The sequence below is a fragment of the Pteropus alecto genome, unplaced genomic scaffold (genome assembly GCF_000325575.1).
Source record: "Pteropus alecto unplaced genomic scaffold, ASM32557v1 scaffold94, whole genome shotgun sequence".
NCBI lineage: Eukaryota > Metazoa > Chordata > Mammalia > Chiroptera > Pteropodidae > Pteropus > Pteropus alecto.
The window spans coordinates 5,476,221-5,493,040 of record NW_006437736.1 but is presented as its reverse complement, the minus strand read 5'-3'; the positions used below and the strand labels follow the sequence as shown (position 1 = coordinate 5,493,040).

At 45.5% G+C, this 16,820-nt stretch overlaps 1 protein-coding gene and 1 pseudogene across 3 annotated transcripts in view; one reads left to right on the top strand and one right to left on the bottom strand.

Annotated features, from left to right (window-relative positions):
• CHST11 (carbohydrate sulfotransferase 11) overlaps window positions 1–16,820 on the top strand; it is a 248,251-nt gene that overhangs the window by 65,438 nt on the left and 165,993 nt on the right. The gene's annotated exons all lie outside the window — the stretch shown is intronic.
• LOC112482010 lies at window positions 8,039–8,157 on the bottom strand (annotated as a pseudogene).

The window sequence follows — 16,820 nt, the reverse complement described above, 5'->3', positions numbered from 1 at the left end:
CAGCAGAGTAAGGCCATTTAATTGACTTTAAGTCTAGTGTTTGTGTCTGTAAACCCAGGGCGTAAGTCTAACGAAGCCAGCTTCTCTTTCACGTAGAACTGGCCCTGTGTTTATGGCCTTTATGGCTAGGTAAGTGCTCCTGCTCAGTGCATAGTCCAGGGACCAGCAGTGTCTCACTGTTATTAGATGTTAGCAATGCAGACTCTCAAGCCTTGCCTGTCCAGGTAATGTCCTTGTAGAAAGTGCCCACACCTTCGAGCAACCACCTCAGAAGGATCTTTCAAGCATTAAGTAAGAGAATATTTGTAAAGTGATCATCCAAGAGCCAGTCAGGTAGTGCGCAGTGATTATTAGTGTGATAATGGCGATGTTTGTGTCACATTTCCCCTGCCGATTGCACATGCCTTTGAAAGAGGCTTAATGTCTGGTTTATCTTTCTTTTCCTCCATGTCCCTTCTTGGTGCCTGGACCATGGTTGGTGGTGATGTAGCTTTTGTCTAGCACTAGCATCTGTAGCTTAAAATCCTTGATCTTTGGAAAATTCAGTGCGACTCAGAGGCAGCAGTCCTAAGAGCCCCAGCTCCACAGAGTGCATTCTAGAAGCCTGTAATGAGACAGCAGCTTCACCGTCAGGTTTGGGCAAGTCCACGGCTGCTCTTTGGGTACATACCACGTTGCACACAGGTGTGGGGAACGAAAAGGAGTAGTTGCTGAGAAAACATCAGCTCACAGTTTCCATCATGTCACTTTGGAACGAAAGGGAGAATGCGGAGCTCAGATAAATCTTAAATTGATGTCACCTTGGATTGGGATGTGGTTGTGAGACATGGAAAATCTAAAACAGCAAATCCTAGGGCGATGGGATTGTCCATGGACACAGCCCATCAGTTGGGACTTTGAACCATAGGCTTCGTGGGTGCCCAGGATTAGCCCTCGTCTTGAGATATCCACATGGGCTTTCCATCTTAGTAGGGGGCAGGGAAGCCAGGTTTTAACTAAGTGAGCTCTGAGGTCCGATGAACTGGGTCGAAATCTCAGCTCTGTCTTCATCTAGCATCTGGATCACAGGCAAGTTATGGACCCTCACTAAACCACACCACTCACAAGACAACTGCAGATGAATTTATGCCCCACCTGGTCCTTGAGGTTTCGAGTTGGCTGTTTAATAGAAAAAAAAAATCTTTTTAATGCATTTTAAATTTTAGAATAGCTTTATTAATTTTTTAAATGCCAGTTTATTTTTTTTTCATACTATATATACATAATTTTTTTTTAACATTTTATTTTTATTTTCTCCCTCCCCCCTCCCTTCTGGTAACCACTAGTCCATTGTCCATGTCCATGAGTCTCTGTTTGTTTGTACTGCTCATTTGTTGCTTTTAGGTTTATATCCCACATATGTGATATCATGTGATTTTCAACCTCTTCTGCTTGGCTTATTTCTCTTAGTATGATTATTTCAAGGTCCATCCATGTTGTTGCAAATGGCAATATTTCATCTCTTCTTATGGCTGAGTAATATTCCGTTGTATATATGTACCACAGCTTCTTTAGCCAGTTGTTTCCATGTCCTGGACACTGTGAATAATGCTGCTATGAACATCAGTGTGTAAATATCTTTTTGAATATGGTTTTCAAGTCTTTGGGGTAAATACCCAAGAAGTAATAGTGGGATTGCTGGATCATATGGTAGGTCAATTCTCAGGTTTTTGAGGAATCTCCATACTATTTTCCTTAGTGGCCGTACCAATTCGCAGTCCCACCAGCAGTGTATGAGGGTTCCTTTTTCTCTGCATCCTCTTCAACATTCGTTATTACTTGTCCTGTTGATTATAGCCATTCTAACAGATGTGAGATGGTATCTCATTGTGGTTTTGATTTCCATTTCCCTACTAGCTAGCGATGTTGTGCATCTTCTTTTCATATATTTGTTGGCCATTTGTATTTCCTCCTGGAACAAGTGTCTGTTCAGGTCCTCTGCCTATTTTTTGATTGCATCATTTATTTTTTTGTTGTTATTGAGTCGTATGAGTTCTTTGTATATTTTGGCTATTAGGCCCTTCTTGGAAGTTAGAATAGCTTTAGTTTTAGAGAAAAGTAAGGATGATGAAGAGAGTGCAGAGTTCCCATAGACTCCCACGCCCAGTTTCCCTACCGTTAACATCTTACCTTAGTGTGAAATGTTTGTCATAACCAGTGAACCGATATTAATACATTATTACTGTCTGAAGTCCATAGTTTTAGATTTCCTTAGTTTTGACCTCTTGTTCTTTTCCTGGTCCAGGATCCCATCTAGGATGCCACATTGCATCTAGTTGTCATGTCTCCTCAGGTGTGTGGCTGTGTCTGATGGGATTTGTCTGATGTTTATCTCATGAATTGACTGGGGTTTCGGGTACCTGGTCTCTACATGATTTATCGTTGTTGATGTTGACCTTGAGCCCCTGGCTGAGGCAGTGTTTGTCATGTTTCTCCGTTGTAAAGTTGCCCCCCCCACCCCATCTCACTCCTTTTCCATACTATATTCTTTGAGAAGAAGTAATTAGCTGTAGCCTACACTTAGGAGTGTGTTCAAGAGAATTTTTTTTAAAAAACTTTGCCTATTCCTTTGTTCAACACTTTCTACATCCTACATTGTATTATAATCCAGGTTTGTTTGTTTTTTTTCTTTCCACCACTAGACTGTAATTTTCTTCATGGAAAGAGCCATGGATGCTTTGTGTAAGCATTATAGGGCAATTGGCCAAATCACTCAACATTCGAGGTCAGCTCCCTGATTTCCAATCCATAACCTAATTCAATATTACAGCACCCATCACTGGGGGAACACTTGCTATCCATATTTTGGGAAGTGCTGAATTTTGAATAATCAAGGCCCAAGAAGTTCAAGTGATAACAATGAAAGCTCATATCTATACACATTCTCCTGTGCCAGACACAGTATTAGCACTTAATATATATTAACGCATTGAATCCACACAGCAACCTTATAAGGCAGGTACTGTTATTATCGTCACTTTACATATGAAGTAACCGAGGGACAGGGAATTGCAGTGCACAGAGAAGGTTGCCCAAGGTTGCACAGGTAGTAGTACATTGCACAGCTGGGCAATAGAATTTGGAAAGCATGGAGTTATCTGTCTGCTTGCTAAGCTTTCTTTTCTGATATTTATACTCACTGATAACTCCACTTATCACTTCTCTCCTATGAGAGCAGAGAGTCCACTTTGCAGAGCATGAGAGCCCCGTGTTTTAATCCTGGCTCTAACACCTGCCCACCGTGTGACCTTGGCAAGTTACTTCCCTTCTCTGTCTCTGCATTTGTAATAATAATATTGTACCTCTCTGAGAAGTAATAATAATGTTGGTACCTCCCTGACAGGCTCCGATGATATGATGCATGTGAAGCACCAAACCAAATAATTTATCATATGTTATAAATACAACTGCCATATTTTCTGAATTAAAAGTAGGGAGACATGAATGAAAAACTGTGTCAGTATGAGGACCATAAGAAGAAATATTTAAAATAGGGATCATCTCCTAAAAGTAGAATGGCTACACAGTGGAATGGAAAGATTCCCAGAAAGAAGATGGAGGAGCTCCATTGTGGAAGGGACTAGAAAGCCATGACAAGATAGGACCCTTGTCATTCATAAGGGACGGATCTCAAGAGCATCTCATAGCCCCTAAATCATCAGCCACGGTAGCATAATATATAGTAAAACATAAACTGAAAAACTTCAGTAACCTTTTCAGACTTTTAGCGCATATCTACGTACCAGAGTAAAAGTTATAAATAACGTTAATAAATCAAGTTTGCCATGAAATGGACCTGTGTTTTAAAATTTTATTGTAATTTAGGATCTATAAGAAGCATATAGGTAGCATCTCAGATTTAGGAGAATTCACCATTTTTAGCTAAGAACCATCTATTCCTAGACTTTTTAATTTTAGCTTTGCTTCTATCAATAGCTCTGGCAGGCAGCTTTTTGGGGAGAACCATATTTTTGCAAAAAAAAAGAATGGAAAGAGGATGTGTGAGCGTGCAAGAGATAGAAACCTCAGGGCGCTGGGCCTGAAGGGCAGGTCTCCTGTCCTCTTTTACTCTCCCCTGGATGCTCTTGACTCAGATGCATGCCACAGCGAAATCGGAAAGGATTGATGACATGTCAAGGACCTTTGGGGAAACTTGAAAATGGGTAAAACCACAGTGCTCAGCCTGCGCACGCCAAGGCTCCCTCCTCTCTAATTACAAAGCTAATGAGAACTGGAGACGAGGGATCCAGATGGCCCCTGGTGAGCCAGGAAGATTTTGATGCCCTAAAATGGCCCACATTTTCATTCTGGATACGTGGTTTTATCTAAACGCATGCATATTGAATCGAAGGAGCAGAGTGGAAACCGAGCTTTCTTTCTAAGATTTCGCTTCCCGAGTTAAGGTTGAAGTCAAGTCAGAAAAATACCTTTTCACCTGCCACGTTTCGATAGCAAAAGCAAAGAGCCAGTGACAGAACTTCCGAATGACTTTTAGAAGAAGACCCAGCATCGCTGAAGTATCCAATACAACATCTTGTAAGAATCGAATGCGACAAATTTTTATCTCACAGAATGTTTTCAGAGTAGGACAAGTCTCTGAGATTATATCCAGCAGCATTTAAAAAAAATATTTCTCGAACACACACATACACACATGCACGCGCGCGTGCGTGCGCTTGTCAAAAGTTTTTATCTTCCCTGGTTATGCTGTTTTCCTTTGGTGATTAAATGGCTATCTTTGGCTTTGCCCCAGAGATGTGAAATCTTTGAGGGTGACCTACACAGAGTGGTGTCAGCCTACAGAGTGATTCATCATCACCCGTCGGAGAAGTTAACATCTTAAATGACAATCTGCCTTAACATCCCTTTCGGGGTTCCTTTTTATTAGAAGCGGTCTGCATCCAGTTTGCGTGGACTCTCTGTGTAGTTCTTTTCACTAAAACAAAAATAATGCTAGTGCTCTCGTTGTCATTTCTTGAGACTTCCTTGTCTCATGTTTATGAAGTAGTTCTCTTTAACATTTTAAAAAATTTCCATGGTGGCCCAGTGGATGTCCTGAAATAGGATTTGGCCTTTGCCTCCTCCTTTCAAACCCCCTGTTGAGGATGACGTATTTACTCAGATTGCATTTGTTCGATGTTGTAGAGACAGCCTTGCCCCTTAAGGTTTCATTTCTTGGGGGGAATTGGGAAAACAGTTGCGAAAAGGGTAGTGAAAGTTATTTCAGGGAAGGGCTGTTGCCTTGCAGAGGAGTCGATGACCGCGCCCCCCCCGCCACCCCCCACCCCCCATCTCTTGTCTCTTGGAGGTCCTCACGGACAAAAGTGGAGGGGGTATTGGCGGGATGAGGTAAGGGAGGACGACTCGTGGTATGTTTCCAGTTTTCACATGATCAGGACAGGAATTTTTGTCAACATGCCCTCTTTCGTGTGTTTCCATCTGTTCCTGAATGGTGGGAAGGGATGGTGATCTACACTAGCCTTGAAAGCCTTTAAAATTTTTTCTGCTGAGGCGTCTGGTGAATCCCCCCGCACCTCCCTGCCCCGGCTCAGCCTCGCAGGAGCCGGGAAGTGTAAGCGAGGGAAATTAATGCTTGTGGTTGAATTCTGCCTGGCGCACTGTGTCAGGCAGGAGGCATCATGAACAGAGTGACAGTCACCGTTTCTCCCTCCCTCCTGCCTCTTCTTCTACCTCTTCCTCTCCCACCCCCCAAACCAGCAGACTCCACTGGACTGGGGCTGATTATGGGTGTTCTGCCCTCAGCTTACTTTGGCCACCAGTTAAGAAGTATGAAAAGAACCAATTAATGTCCATACGTAGGATTTCCGAAGAGAATCTTCCTGATTCTAAAGAAGGTGTCGGCCAGCCAGCCTCTCTCAGCTAGTTTCTCAGAAAATAATGAGCCTAGTTAAGGATATTTGAGAAAAGTGTAAACTAGAGGGACTGTGCCCCATATCGGCATAGAAAAACTAACAGATTGGTTGGAGGGAGCGTGAGGGAGAAAATTTGTTTTGCTATTGGAGAAATCAGAAATCTGAATTGAACTAAAGAGCTGTGGGGTGAAAAGCTTGTCCCAGAGACAAAGGATTGAGTTCTTTCTTTTTGGATTCTCAAAATAAATAAAGTCACTTTCAACCCCATCTGAATCACGACGGTGAGTTTATTGGGTGGATGTTGGCCTTTTCACAGCAGCCTCACGGTTTAGAAGTATGTCGTCATTTTGCCCTGTGGCTGAGAAAGGGGAGGTGTTTTTATTAGAACTGGCCCTGCAGTGTCGTTGTTCTGAGAAGTGGGAGGTGTCCAGGAGTAGCACACTGTTCTTTCTGTTTGGATCGTCTCTGTGGAAAGTGAGAAATCCCCCAAAGTGTGCACAAATCCTGGCTGAGCATCCCTTCCATTACCTGCAGGGCGAAAGGGAGAAAAAGACCTCAGACAAGTTTTATTTAGAATTGTGGGAGGGCGGGAGGGGGCGGGACGGGGGAGAATCAATTCATTGTCCCTAACTTCTCTGTCCTGTTGTCCAGGCGAGGTTTAAGGACCATGAGCAAATGGCCTCACAAGGGCAGGGCGGCATCCTGGCTTTGCTGGACTCAGATGCTGGGACCCTGGGATCTCATCAATCATTTCAGTGTCTCTTCACGGCGTCTGTCCAGGTTTCCTTCAGAGAACGAGTGTGAACTCATTCGATGGCAGATGGAGGGGAAAAACCCCTCTCGGAGTCAGGTTTTTGAGAATAACAGCCCTTGGCTCTCTCTGCCTGGCACATGATTGGTTGATTGATTGACTATCTAGAAACCTGGGCTTAAATATAGAACAAATGAGTATTAACATACTTAAATTTTTATTTTGAGAGGGAAACTCATATTTATTGAATGGGAACTCTATGTTCTAATTATGTTATTTTTCCATAGTTCTCCCAAGATCTGGTGAGGCAGATAATAATAATAATAAGTAACATTAATTACAAACAAAATGGTATATCCAAGTATTTTATGTGTAAATGGACAGACTTACTCTTCTCAACAGCGCCCTGACGGTAGATATGAGAACTCAAGACATAGACAAATTAAGGAACTCGCCCAAGATTATACTTAGTGACCCAGATACTCCGGCTTCAGAGCCTGAGCCCGTACTTACCCACTACACCAAAATGAGCCACAGCATGACTCGCCCAAGGTCGTGGAACCATAAGTGACCAATTTTATTTCTTGAAATTTCCAGTTGATTAGGGATAGTAAAGGTTTTAGCTTTCCTTCCTAAGTTGTTCTTAGTAGCATGAGAGGGATGCCCAGAGTGCCCGTTTAGAAAGCTCTAAGTTTTGCTTCAACACATACTGAAAAAGGAATTGAAATGCGGCTCTGCAAAGGGGCGTGTGAGGCATCTGGGGACTTTTTTTTTTTTTCTAGGGTGGGGAAAGTTTTCATCACGTCAGGCTCCGGTAGGTTTCCGCAGCAACCTCCGTCCAGCCACCTTTCTTCTCTCCTAGACAAAAGCAAAACAAAAAGTCCAAAAGCGAAAGCCAAGAGAGAAGTGGCGTTAAGGACCAGTGTGTTCCCCCGGGCTGCTGGCCCAAACTTGCCATTGGACAAACACAGCCCCAGGCTGTGTCTTTTGGGACAGCGGCCTCCAACGCGCTGGCTGGTCGAGTGGTCCTAAAATTTCCAAACCAAATGACTTTCTCTGCAGAACAGTATTTCTGATTCTGGCATATGTCACAGAGACACCAGAGAAACCAAGCAGAGAACTTACTTTATCTACTTCAACATTTTGTGATGATAAAGTCCTCAAGTCTTTTGGCTGTAACGGAAAATGTATTCTAGCAGATCCTGATATTTTTCTCTTGCAGGTTCTAGGGAGGAATACCATTTTGTGGTGGGGTGCCAGTAGAGGTTGAATTTTTTTTTTTTTTTTTTTTTTTTTAGGCGAGGCAACCCTTGGTTGACCTCACAGATTACAAGGACCTTGTCAGTTTACAATCCCTTATTTTTTTACTTTTTTACGCCTACAGCGCCTGGTCTTCCTGGGTGGTCTCCCATCCAAGTACTAACCAGGCCTGACCCTGCTTAGCTTCCGAGATCAGACAGGATTGGGCTGGTTCAGGGTGGCATGGCCGTAGACTGAAATTTTTTTTGCGAAGAGGAATAATTGGGATGGTACAAATTGTAAGATCTTCTCAGGCAGTAGGTACAGTAGAAAGGAATGCAGCCCCGGAAGGGGAGTGTGCAGTTCCAGGCAGATGGGCCAGGGAGATGGTTTGATTGCCAAATGGATTGGAGCCCAAGTCTTCAGGTTTTCAAGTGGGTAATTAGAACAGGAAGGAGCCAAACGCAGGCCTGCTGGCGCCAGGAACAGCAAGATTTCCCGTTCAGGTTGGATAGTCTTAGAGCTGAGATGGGTGCATATCAGTTAACACATACAAGCACCTGATGTTATGTCCATGATTGAGAGTGGGGGTCATAGATGAATGAACAAACAGGATTTCCATCCTTGAGCAGCAAAAAGTCTGAGGCCGAAAGCTGAATACATTGAACAATAGAGACTAGTACGAGACAGTGTGATTAAGCAGTAGTTTGCATAGTCTTGCTCCTAAGCGCTAGGTAGCATCTCTAGTGAGTGGTATATCTGACACTGAGCATAGGCTCTGGAGTCGGAGTGTTTGGGTTTATATGCTGGCCGCTCATGCTGTGTGGCCTGGAGCAGATTACTTAATCTTTTTGGGCTTTAGTTTCTCTAAATAAGAATAGTTATAGTAGCTATCTCATGAATTCATTATGAGGATTAAATTATTTTCTTCCTGGACAAAAATCAAAAAAGTCTTTGCCCCTGTTTCCTGCTTTTGAATGCAGTCTTGATACCTGGGACTGCAGCAGCTCTTTTGCGCATATGAGACAATGAGCAGAAGGGGAAAAAGTCAATACACAAAGGGTGGCCGCTGAGGGTGGAACTGTTGAGATCCTTCATAACTGTAGGGCGGCCAGACCAATGCCTACCTCTAAACTTGGTTAAGTGAACCACCGCTGGTTAAGTTTTCTGTTCTTTGCAGCCAAATGTACCATAATTGATACAACTTTGTTGCTAGACTATAAACTCACTGAAGGCAGGGCAATGACTTGTTTACTTTTGAGTTTTCATAGAGAACCAAACATAATGCCCCCACACAGTAGATACTCAATGGTTTATGACAGGAAGATGGATGGCTGGAAAGAGAGAAGGAGGCAGATAGAAGTGGTTTGCTGGTACGTGCTTAACTACTAGTTCTCCGGAATGAAAATCTTGACTTGTAGCATTTGCCCATTTCCAGGGTGTAAATATTCCCATCATGGCTGATTTCCAAGCTACTAATGGGATGTTGCTGAGCTCAGCGTTGGGCAGAGGTGCACGCGGTCAGCTCCTATGAGCTGGCCCCTACTAGCCCGGGCTCACTGCCCTGGGGGACAGAGAGGAAGAAAGAAGGGGGAGACAAAAGGGAAGAAAAGGTTCCATTGAGATGAATAATAATAACAATGATAACAACAATAACAATACCTAAAATTTATAGAGGTCTTACTCTGTGCCAGGTTCCAATCCAAGTCCCTCTGAGTGGTCTTTTTACACCTTCTCACCCAGAACCAGGTCACGTGGCCTTCCCTAGCTGCAGGAAAGGCAAGGAAAAGTGAACGGACAAAGGTGTGGGGGTTGGTGAACGTGCTGTAACTGGCATAGACCATTCATGTGTCATTCCTTAGAGCTGGGCTGCTTGCCTCTCTGAACACAGGCAGGCATCTGTTGGCAGTGAAGCGGGCCGTTGGAAGGCAACCAAGAACGTCCAAAAGGGCGAGACTTTCCAAGTAGAATGGTTTAATTTTCAAACTGCCTTTTCAACAAAGTTAGCTAGCACCGTTATCATCAAAATGATAAACTTCTTCCTTGCCTTCCTCCGTCTCAGTGGATACCACTCCAGACATCATAAACTGACCTTGTCCTTCACAGTGGAACAGTTGGTTTTCTCAAACAGGTACCAACCACGGTGATAAATCAGGTTGGAAGAAAGGAAATATATGCAGATCGTCAAAACATGTTTGCGGTGAAGTCTCCAGAAGAGAAATCAAGAGCTCCTGCCTGCAGACTCACCGCGTCTCACTTGCGAAGCCCTGCGTGGGCTCGGGGTGGGGACAGGCTGTGGTGGGAGCGAGGTGGAGAGAAGGAGGCGACTGGGGATGTCTCCGGTAAAATTCCTTCCTTACGAGGTCAGCTTCCCCCTTTACATATTCTCCTGGCAAATTGCTCACCTCACAGTCATCACCATCCTCCAGCAGGTGGAAAATGTATAATGAAGGAGAATGCCAAAATTGGGGCCATCATTAGGGAAAAAAGGCAAGAACTATTTTAAGGGATATTTCTATATCATCTTCAGGATTTTTGCAAATTTTATAGCCAGGTGTCAGTTTCTTTGTTAAAAAAGAAAAAAAAAGGTTGTAAGTGATTTATCAGTTCCCTCATCAGAGGGAAAGCAAAGGCAGAGAAGGAAAGAGATGTAAGGAGATGAATGATTGTGCTAGGAGGACTTGGCGTGATGGACAAGTCTAGGCTCTGCTGCCTGTCCATTGAAGGAGAGAATGATGAAGCTCTGCAAGACCCAGACCGGGTTTTGAAATGAGGACTCACCTCAGCTGGAAGAAATGCTGAGAAGAAGCCATTATTTCTCAGCAAGTCCTCCTAGCACAACCGAACACTGAGAGTCAGAGCCGATCCCTAGCTGCTGCCCACCCTCTGGACTGTTTGTAACACCGGATTCGAGGTGCCCCTCTCGGTAACGTTGTGTGGACGTGTAGGGGGAACATCCGTTGGAGGTCACCACCTTTGGCTGCAGGAAATGCGCCTTCGGGCTCTTCTGGTACAGAACCTACAGCCCGTAGCAGAGGAGCAGTGTGGGCCCTTTGTGGTTCTTAGCGTTTTTCCTGGGCCAGCTGACATCTTCCCACGTGGTCGGACCATCCTCTTCGGATATGAAGGCAAAATTACTTTTAAGTTTAGAGATCAGGGTCTGGGGAATCAGTCGTCGGTTGCATATCTGATCTTTCTTTAAGCAGAATGGAAAATGCCTTGTACTTTTACTCTGCTGTGAACGTTGCCTCTTTCTCCGAAGGCAGGGTTGGCAAACTTTTTCAAGGACTAGGTAGTAAACGTTTTAGGCTTTGCGGGCCACACGGTGTCTGTCACAGCTTCTCAACTGTGCAGTGATAGAGTGAAAACACCCATAGGTGATAAATGAATGGATGGGCATGGCTGTCTTCCAGGAAAACGTTATAAAAACACACAGCCAGGAGAATTTGGCCTGTGGGCCATCACTGGCCAACTGGTGCTCTAAAGGGTTTTAGATGGAATGGAAATGTCTCGCTTGCCCAATATGATCATAATTCATTGCAAAAGTCAATGCGTTCTTATGCTACAAGATCTTTCCCCACCTGAAATCAAAGTGGGGAGCAAAAGGGGACAGCGAACACCCTCTTTTCCCGTTGATGGTGATGTGGCTGGCCAAGTGGTAAAGGACGTAGAGAACGTCTTTGAGTCACCTTGGTGACATTACTGCCGATGTCCGGACAGTGAAGCTCGCGGAATATCTGGTGAGAAGGTGTTGGCTGGCGGAGTGACCACAGTTTAACTCTCTCCCAGGACTTCCCTGGGGCGTTCTTTAATTTCCTTCATCCGCCTAATAGAGGAAAATAAGGCGAGTACTGACGATCCCCGTTTGAAACACATTACAGATTAATTCTTCGCAGTTTCCAGGCTTTGGTGTTATTTCAAGGCGACCTACTCTACCATCTTGGGTTGGAATTCACTAGCATTTCCTCCCAGACTTGTGGGGAGAGGAGCCTCTATGAAGAAAGAAAAGCAGTTTCCAATTTTACAAATGTGATTTTCTTGACAGGCTTTCAACAGAAGAATTAACGCGCAATCCACGCGGCACAGGTCTATTTTCACATTACGACTAGAGGAGCTCCGGGGTCAGACGGGCACCCCGTCGACGCCCATGTCCGTGTTAAGGTCACCACAGCAGCCGTTCCATGGGGTGGGGTACAGGGAGGTTGCCTGATCTTCAGTTTATAGCTTGTGTCTACCTGATTTCGTGTATTGGTTATAGATTGTTAGAGGTAGTTCAGCTTTAAGGGACAAAAAAGCACCACTCTTGTTGCTGGAATCACCCAGTTTCAATGACTTTTAGGTCTTGCAAGAAAGAGTGACATAACGTCACCCCCTCTTTTCTGGCTTGTGCTGTGCCGGCGTAACTTAGAAGGGTGTTCCCTCTATGGAAAGGCTGGATTTACATATTTTGTTAATTAGAGCTGTCAGATTCCTCGAGGTGATTTAATGGCGGGGGAGACCTAACAAGTGCGAAGAGTATTTTTAACCAAGCTGTGTGGGTTTGATAGCCATTTGGGGACTAGTAATGGAATCTAGAACTTCACGCGCGGCTGTGGGGATGCAGTTGGGGGCGGAGGGATCCGAGACTGTGAAACACTTGGGTGCGGGGCAGCTGTTGGGTGCTTTGATCCTGAAATGGGCTGGTGGTCTCCTTCACGTTCTGCTAACAGTTGTCAGTCAGCCTGCTTTATAGGGTGTGAGATTGATACCCTCCCTGCTGTCTGGGATGGGGAGGCTGTCTGGGTGTTGTGAAGGCTGCAGTTGGAACTGGAAACTTGATTTGCAGGGCATTCACTTCATTCATTCATTCATTCATTCATTCAACAAGCAGTTTTTGGAGTGCCGTAGACCAGAGTTTCTCAAACTTTAATGCACACAGAAATCATCCGGCAATCTTATTAAAATGCAGATTCTGATCCAGCAGGGCTGGGGTTGTTTTTCCTGGTGACCCGAAACGAAAGTAGCTCCCTTAGTCTCTGATTTACTTTTCTCTGAGATGGTCTTGTTTCATATTTCTTTTTTGTCTCTTTCTATGAGAAAATGAGCTCCCAGAGAGCAAGGAACATGCACTTACCTGTCTTGTTCACCACCGTCTCCTCCTCCCACCCTTGGCTGTACCTAACAGAATGCCTGGCACGTAGTTGATGCTCAGTAACATTTATTGCATGAGAGATCAGCATTCCTATCCCCAGGGATCCCACTGACCACAAGGAGGGACGGGAAAGCCAGTTACTAGTCACAACTACGGCTGAGAAAGTTTTTTTTTGGCTCATCGGTGTAGACTATGTGGGATCCAATCCATGTGACTTGAAAGCCTCCCGGGGCCTCAGTTTTCTCATCGGTAAAATGAGCTTAAGTAACAGTACCTCCATCATACGTTCGTTTTGAGTATTAAATGAGCTAGTAGAAGTAAAGCACTTAGCACAGTACCTGGCACAGAGTAGGCCATCAAGGAATATTAGCTATGATGATGGAGATGACGAAATGGTGGTGATGGTGGCAGTGATGGTGGTGGTGATGGTGGTGATGGTGGTGGTGGTGGCTATAGAGGGAATGCTAACTTTTCAGCGAAGGCTTCCCATAAGAAGTACCCTTTGAACTGAATTTCAAAAGGCAAGTAGTAATTTTTTAGGGCAGTGTATTAGTTACCAAAGCTTTATAACAAATTGTCACAAATTCAGCAGCTTAAAACAACACACGTTTATTATCTCATCGCTTCTGTGGGTCAGGAGGATGGACAAAGCTTAGGTGGGTGTTCTGCTGCAAGCTGTCTCACAGGCCACAGGGAAGATGTCAGTCAGGGCTAAGCATCTCATCGCAAGGCTTGACTGGGTAAGGATCCACTTTCAGGTTCACGTGGTTGCAGGCAGAATTCGGTCCCTTGCAGACTGTTGGACTCGGGACCTCAGGTCCTTTTCTGTCTGTTGGCCAGAGGCTGACTTGCTGGCGGGTGTCTCTACTGGGCAGCTCACACCATGGCAGCTTGCTTCATCAAAGCCATTGAGAGAGAGTGATGGCAGAACGGAAATTATAATCGTATGCGACATAATCACAGAAGTGACATCTCGCTTTTACTGTATTCTGTTGGTTAGAAGCAGGTTTTTAGGTTAGCCCACACTCAAGGGAGTATATTACACAAGGCTGTGAATATCAGGATTTAGGGATCTCTGGGGGTTGTCTTAGAGTGTGTCCACCATAGGCAGCAAGAGAGGAGGAGGAAGCCAGGCAGAGGGAGCAGCATGTGCAAGGACACAGAGGCACTAGGGACTGTGTCCTCTTGAGGAAATGCCTGTCTTGGAGGGCGTAGCTAATCAGTGTTCGGAGGAGTGATCAGAAATGAGAATGGACCAGGAACAAGGATACGTGGGCTCTGGCCCTGATTCTCCCTACCGCCCTTGGCCATGACTGAGAGTATGTCCCTAGCTTTAGCCTTCCTGGTCCTGTACTGCATAAAATGAAATCGGTCATTTTCACCTGGGTGCCGGCACCTGGGCTTCCACAGAGGAGTCTCAGGGGTGCTGAGGAGGATGGCAGGGTCGGGGGTGGGGTGGGGGTGAGCATCCCCTCCCTCCCCGCCAGAGCAGCTGTGTTTCATTATGTGTCCAGTACTGGACTTTCTGCCCGAGGTTTTTTTTTAATGGAGACTTCCGTGACTTAACATGTTGGGACCACCCGCAGTAGCTGCCCTCGGAGGGCCCTCCTATGCTGGCTGTGTTAAGGTTCATAAGGTTCGTAAGACCAGAACCTTAGACCCTGAGTCAGTCAATTATACTGGCATTGTTCTCCCCATGCAGAATTAGGAGAAAGAGGGGCTCGAAGCTGCACTGAGATTGGTGAGTTATTGGAAAACTCAGTTTCTGAGCTTGTGGTCAGAACTGTCTGTTTCATTCATTCGTGCACTTGGTTGTTCATCTGTTTATTCATTCAGTGCCCTGTTAGGCACATGGTGCTCAGTGTCATCGTGGGGCCTTCTCGGGTTCACCGCCAATGCATACTGTTAACGCTAAGCACATGGGTTAGGAAACTCTGATCCCGCAATGTTGGGAAGGCCGGTAATAATCCCGGTTCTGCTCACCTTGAGGCTTCTCTCTGGAGGAGAGAAGGGGACTCTGCTCCTTTGACATCTGGGTCATTGTCCCTCCCTTTTATGGGACTCCAATGGAAAAGAGTATCTATGGGAAGAATGGGGAGTGAAAATTAGTAGGGTAAGAAGAACTCGATCCAAAGGAGAGGAAATATTTTTTTGTAATAGGATTTTCACTTTCTAGATTTGTGGTTTAAATTGCACGAATTTGGAGTGACCCAGAAAAAAGATCTTTTGCTCGGTTTCGAGACCGGACGTTTGTAACTCTCCCTTTTCTCTCCCTCTGACCCCCGCTTTGCTGTCTTCCTTTCTTCCTTTCTGCATATTTTTTAATTTCTATAAAACATGCTATTCTTCGTAGGACTCACAGACAACTGGTCTGTTTTGGAACTAACTGCCGCTAGCCAGCGGTGGGACCTTGTACAAGTCACCCAGCCACCCTGAGCTCAGGTACAGAGGAGTCCCTCATGGCCATGCCTGGAGGGCTGGGTTCTGTCTGACTGCTCTGTCTGGAAGCATTACAATTCCTTGTCTTCCCTGGAGCCAACTCTCATTCCATTAAACAGCTTGTCCCTGAGGCAGATGGAGCTGGCCAGGGGTTTGTCCCTCAAAGCAACAGGTTGGGTGCTGGCAGGCTCACAAAGAAGTCTCCAGGGAGGTCCAGACTCCACACTGCTCTCTGGGCAGAGGGTCCAGGGCCCTCTCACAGTCTGGGGGGCAGGAAAGGGAGAAAGGATTAGAGACAGAGCAGGGAGGAGGGATGTTCCCAAAGGCAGACTCTGGAAAACTTGGCAGAGGTGGCTCCACTCCTTGGAGTCTCGGGTTTGCTGTGTGCGGATGATGGTCCTGGGCTGAGCTTTGGAAGAACAAGAAAGACCTCCCAGAAAGAGAAGTCACAGTAATAACAGCTGGTGCTTATTTATCTTCTAATCTATGCAAATTAGTTATGTATATTATCAGCAATACCCAAGATAACATAGCGCCCCGTTTAACAGGGGGGAAACTGAGGCTCAGAGACGTCAAAGGACCTGTTCCAGGTGATTTGGCTGGGAAGTTATGGAGCTAAGATTGGAAGCCAGGTTTGGCTCCAACTCCTGCTTTTCCATCGTACCAGCTAAGAGATCGTAAGGGGCTCAGAGGACAGGACTCTGTGGTTCTGGGGTCCGCGTGGATGTGTCAGTTTCTCAGGGCGGCCATAACAAATGACCATGAACTCGACACCACATTCTGCTAGTCCTGGGGGCCAGACTTCCAAAATCTAGGGTTGATTCCTTCAGGAGGCTCGAGGGAAAATCTTTTCCATGCCTCTCTCCCAGGTTCTGCTGGTCGCTGGCAGTCCTCGGCGTTGGTGGCTTGTAGACACATCTCTCGAATCTCTGCCTCCTCCTTCACATGGCATTCTCTCGGAGCGTTCTGCCTTCACATAGTCTTCCTCTCTGACTGTCAGTGTGTCCAAATTTTCCTCTTTTTATAAGGACACCAGTCATGGGATTAGGGCCCATCCAACTCCCATATGACCTCATTGTAGCTCAATTACATTTGCAAAGACTTTATTCCCCAATAAGGTCACATTCACAGGGACCCAGCAGTTAGGACTAGGATATCTTTTGGGGGAACACAATTTACCCCCACGACAGTGGAGACAGCCGTAAGGTAGGAATGGGCAGTGGGGTTAAGGGAAACTCATTCACAGCTGGGCCCCCTGAGGCTGGAGAGCCCAGCTCATGGAGGGCTTAAGGGGCCTGCTAAGGACTTTGGCCTCAGTCCTGGACTAGGCATTGGGAGAACCATTGAA